This window comes from Argiope bruennichi, chromosome X1, assembly GCF_947563725.1.
Source record: "Argiope bruennichi chromosome X1, qqArgBrue1.1, whole genome shotgun sequence".
Lineage (NCBI taxonomy): Eukaryota > Metazoa > Arthropoda > Arachnida > Araneae > Araneidae > Argiope > Argiope bruennichi.
This window is the reverse complement of record NC_079162.1, coordinates 128834026-128839812: the sequence shown is the minus strand read 5'-3', so window position 1 is coordinate 128839812 and position 5787 is coordinate 128834026. Positions and strand designations below refer to the sequence as shown.

General features: G+C 25.0%; 1 protein-coding gene across 13 annotated transcripts in view; it reads left to right on the top strand.

Annotated features, from left to right (window-relative positions):
• The first annotated feature begins 1480 nt into the window (after nucleotides 1-1480).
• LOC129958288 (uncharacterized) overlaps nucleotides 1481-5787 on the top strand; it is an 82659-nt gene continuing 78352 nt past the window's right edge. For 10 of the 13 annotated variants that reach the window (XM_056070654.1, XM_056070642.1, XM_056070645.1 and 7 more), the window contains exon 1: nucleotides 1482-1637. The gene's annotated coding sequence lies outside the window, so the exon portion shown is untranslated. Of the gene's footprint in view, nucleotides 1638-5787 lie in introns of all 13 variants that reach the window. The other 3 variants (XM_056070656.1, XM_056070658.1, XM_056070655.1) reach the window with 3 other exon arrangements.

Here is a 5787-nt window from a genome sequence, read left to right as displayed (position 1 = left end):
AGTAGAGACGTATCAAGTTTTATTTTTAGACTAACGCATTGATGCCACGCTAACAAATAGAAAAAAGACTAAAATTTATTTATTTTTTAAAGATTAACATTTAGTAGTTAAACTTTAGCGAGTTTCAAGACAAATATTATAGAACATATAGCAAACATTATTGAAACAAAGGACCTCAGCCGCGCTTATAAAGTGTATTTTCTTTTAAATACCATCGCTTCATCTATATTGTTCTTCAATACATTCTTTGCAAAAAGTTCGAAACCATCAGAATATGAAATGCAGAAAAAAGAAGGAAAGAAAAGCACGATACCTTTTTAGGACATGGATTGTAACATGGTATCCCAATTACAGCCAAGTGGCATTAACAAAACTTTCGCAGAACTTGCTCTTATGAATAAGAATGACTTGAAAATAAGAATCAACTAGCAATTGTGCTTTTCGTGACTTGCAAGTTAATTCTCAGTTTGGTGAGTACTACTGATATTTATAATAAAATTCTAGAGTACTCTTGAAGGCAAGAATGTTTAACAGATTAATTACTTCAGATAGAATCCAAACATTGCAAATATAATTTTTTTTCATCAAAGTGCTTTTTTAATACTTTTCTTTTAATGAATAAAAACGACCAAGTTCAATTTAAATGCAGGAAACCAGTGACACTAGATTCTCTATTATTCTACACAATATTTGTTTGACGTAAATTCTCCATCTCAGAATCATCACATTCACAAGTCAGCAATTGCGTTAGAAAAACAATTGATTAGGATTTGATTATTCATAGTTGGCTGATTAAAAAAATGGTCGAAATCGGGGTATTGGAACCAAAGCGGTTGATGAACAGCCGATCAGCCACTGAATTATCCTTCAATGATTACCAATCGCCAATCATTGATATGATGCACAAACGTGACGTGATTTTCTATCGGCAATTATTCTCCTGGCGTCATCTATTGGCGAAATAGAGAACTAAAATAAAATTTGAAAGAAATTGCACTTTTTTATATTTCAATTTTTTTAAGAAAATACTTTACACCAATCAATAAATTTAAAAAAAAGGTTTGGAAAAAAAATCAATATTAAAAGTTTAGCTCAAATAGATAAATTTAGTCAATCACACGTTACTTAAGTTATTGAATGAAATTTTAATTATAATTAATAAACTTTATTATTAATGCTAGTTAATAATTTCTAATTAAAAATAGGATTAAAAAATAAATATTTAATAAACAATTATTAACAATCAATTATTTACAAACAATAAATATTTAAAACTATAATAGCAAAAATATTTGTTATTCAAAAAAATCGTGGATTATGCATCTTTATTCTATGGGTCTCTTTTACCTAATCACCATTCAGTGTTGTTGGAACTCTCTGTTTTTATTGTACCTCTTCATTTGAATTTTAGAAATCTGAATATGGAATGAATCCATCAGCGAAACTGCTCTGTAACCGTTAACTAATTGAAACTAAAATTTGTTTTTGTGTTTGTGCGCGCGCGTTCGCGCCCGCGCTCTTGTGTTTCTTCATGAAATTTCTTCTTCTCTACATCTTCCTCTCTACATAACAGCCATATTTGACAGCAGTCAAAACAACTTTCAAGTTCAAGGTCCATGATTTAATGTGTATAGGAGGTAGGCTGTAAATTTTCACAGCTTTCTATCTTTTATTTTAATTTCAATAATTTACCTATTGAAATTATATATTTAGCAATTTTTTTATTTGATTTCTGAAAGAAATGCATTTTATTAACTTATGGCAAAGTATGTCCTTTGTTTATCAGAATATTCAACATTGTTTTACATAATTAATAATATTAAGCAATACAAATAATATGAAAATGGGAAAATTTTCATGAAAACCAGTATCTATTTAAGCTTAGCAAATTAATTTAAATAATATTTAAATTAATTTGTTAATTTAAATAGTATTTAATAGCTGTTGAATTTTACTGTACATGAGAGAGAGAGAGAGAGTTCATTATCATCTCATATCTACAACTTTTTTTAAACAATGAGTTTAACAAATTGTGAAGTTTATTTAAATGAATAAACATTTGTTAATGTGAACAGATATAGTTCTGATAAATTTGAATAAGAGTGATATTAATTGTGACTATCTAGGGTTTGATATCATTGTATGAAATATATGCATGATCCATGAATAACCTTCATGCATATATTTCATGCAACATTCAGATTTATAAGAAAATGCTATACAAATCTTCTGCAATTAAGAATATACAATTAAAAAAAATTAGTTTATTTTTACTTTACACAAATTAATTCTCCCAATACCAATATAAAAATTTCTGTAGAAAACCTATTTTTTATTTTATTTCCTGCTGAAGGCACTTAGTATTTTGGTTTGAATAAAAAAAGTCTTGTCTTAACACATTTATAAATAAGCATATAATTATGATAGTTGAAACTGACAAGAAAATGAAACATATTGCAATTGTTTAAACCATTTCTATTATCAAGAAAGTAGATTTCTTTGTTGAGTCTTTGGTATTAATGGTATTTGGTAATACAAAAAAAAAAAAAAAACTCATTTCTTGATAAATATCATCATTAAAATCTTCTGAATCAAGGCATTATCAAAGTAGTAATGTTTCATATTTTTTCATTCTCAAGATTTTGATTCCGCATTATCATTATTTCATGAATTTATAATAAATTTGACACCTTCCAAACTATAAATAAACCAATTCTTTTGATTTCACTAACTAATTCTTTGAATATTTAGAAAATATTTTATGTAGAATGTTTTGTGCATTTAACAATGCATTTGAAGTTTGAATATAAACTACTGAAAGAAGAGAAATCTTACTTGCTAAGTAAACTCATTTTCATGTTAGTAAATTGTTTTGATGATAATAAATCATTCAAAACTATCTCAAAATTTCTTCTCCTGTCAGTTCCCAGTATCATTTTCATTACTTTCTGTCAAATAAAGATATTTTATATGAATTTGCATGGGTAATGCAATCATCTTTCAAATTCTGTTATTACAAAAATGTGTTTGTGACATGCTTATTTTCTAATTTCAAGTTCAATGTTATATAATATCATAGAGAAGTTTTTCAAAGTGTCTGTTTTTGGAAACTATTGTTCTGCATTCGTATTGTTGTTACTGAACTTTGTGGAAATTTATTACTTTTTTTAAAAGTATTATGAAGTTAAAAAAGGTGAAACATGCGTATGCTAAATTTCATTATAATTAATTTCAGTTACTATCTTTTGATATTTTTTTTTATGAAATGTGAAACACATCTTTGTACATTTAAAACTGAATTAAGTTATGATCTCAATCATTTTATTTTTAGAGATAATAAATGATTGTGTCCTGTTTCCTTAAAATAGCTATGAAAATTCAGTTTACATAGTAACATTTCTGTCTACATTTTTTAAATCCAAATACAAATGCATTTATAATTCAGCTTTTTTTTAAAAAAAATAAGTTTGCCAGAACATATTGATTAAACAACTTACAACAATCATTAACAAACTTACTGCATAAATTTATAATTTTCACTAGATTTTTTTCATACTCTCCTGCATATCAAAATATTTGGTTAAATGCACATATCAAAATAATTTGTATTCTTTGAATATAAAAACAATTTAACATAGGTAATGAAGGGTATAAAATATCAATATAAGCTACATAGATTGAAAATCTTCAATATTGCAAATAATAACTGTTTAAAAACAATAATAGTAATGCAAAATACTTGGGTGTTTATTTTTAAGGGTTAATATCCATGGTGAATATTTAAAATGAGTTTATTTTTCAGTTTATTGTATAATATACCTGCATTTGTGTGCAGTATGATATTCTGATATGTATTGAATGTAAAAATAAGATAATGAAAAATTTGCAGTATATGAACCTTTTACATTTTTTTAAATTTTACAAAAGTTTTTAAAAATTAATCAGAAGAAACAAATACAGCTATGCATTTTACATAAAATATTTATTTTAAATATTAATACTTTTTATTTACAAAGACCTTTTATTTATGAGTAATAATATAATTGCTGATTTTTTAAAGAAATGAGTTATTTTAACTAAATTAAAAAAGAAAATGTTGAATTTGGTTTTAAACTAATAAAAATAAAGGAATGCTCATAATTCTTTTTGAGTTCTTAGGTTATTGTTTAAAAATTAATCTGAGATTAATATATTTCACATCAAGGCTCAAGAGTTTGATTTTCAGATTACTTGCACAAATTAAATTTTTCTATGATTTCTTCTTCACTTGTAAATGATTATGTTGTATTGTACATTTTCTTGTGTTGCATTTTTCTTTATCTCTGTGGTTCATTTAATGAAAACTTGTTTTCTCATCATATTATAAAAATTTCTAATTTCTATTTCTTATGCGATTTGTATGTGAAAGCTGCTTTTTCAGATATCACAATGGATCCTAAAAAAAATGCTGCAAATTGTTTCAGTTGCAGCAGAAGTAGAACTTTTAAAATGTACAGAACTACTACAGCCTTAATATTTCAGCCACATAAACTCTTCTATCATGACAGTGGATTCATACTCTCTAATCCTTCCCATTACATTTTTCTTTGCTACATCATTTTATTGCAATGAACAAGATCTGTATTCAGCTGAATATCTTATAATTTCATTCGCAGCTTATCCTTTGCCTTTTATAAATGAGACTTAAGCTATTCAAAACATTTCCTTGTGTTATTGAATTTAAAATCTAAACTATAAAGGGAAGTGGACTGTTGCAAAATTTTTTCTTCTTTAACTGATCTAAAAATTAGGTTTTCTTCATATTTTTGTCTAGGAGACATTGAAAGATATTCCATCAATTGCTTATTGACAAGATGAATTTATACATTGTTCAACATTAATCATTTGATAACTTTACTATATTATTTTATCAGTATGTTATTTTGTCAACATAATATATAAACAATATAAAAAAATTATTTGTAAATCTCATTGCTTCAAATGAGGAAAATTTCTACTCTGACATCTTGTTTAAATTCAAGAATATTTTATTCTGAATCCTGATTGCAATTTTTTTTTTTTATAATTTGGACAAAACTTTAATTAAAAATATTAGAAATAATGCATAATATATAAATATTTATGTATGTACATATAAATTTTATGTTTTATCTTGAAATAAGAACTGATCACCTACTTATCTTCATAAATTCTTTTATTTTTTGTCCAAAAGTAACCAGTTTTTAGTTTTTTCAGACCTTGTGTAAATATTAAAAAAAAAAAAAAATTTACCTATCTTTTGTTTATATACCTACTACATATCACTGGTAATATGAACTAATTTCTCTGTAAAATTCTTTTTACAGATGAATATATTGATTTATAAAATTGCTTATTACATATTCAGAGGTAAATATTTTCCTTTTACAAATATTAAACTTAAAATGACGTAAATATAAATAATAAGCATATTCTTTTCCTCTGAAGCAATAATTTAAAAGGTTACTTAATTCTCACAATAAAGAGCATAATTAATACATTATAATACAGTATATAAACATTAAAATTCACAACAGAAAATAAGCTTTATTAAAGCATCCATGTAGCGCCAAAGTTTAAAATAAAGAATCCCTGCAATTTTATAAAAGTTGGAAATGAAAAATGCACAATAAAGATGATGTGATAAGTGGTTTTCAATAAAATGACCTACATTATTTTTTTAAACATTAATCACTGGAAAGCACAATCCTATAACATGGTATTTAATTCAAAGAACTTATTTATTCATGTTAGAAAAATTATAATTTG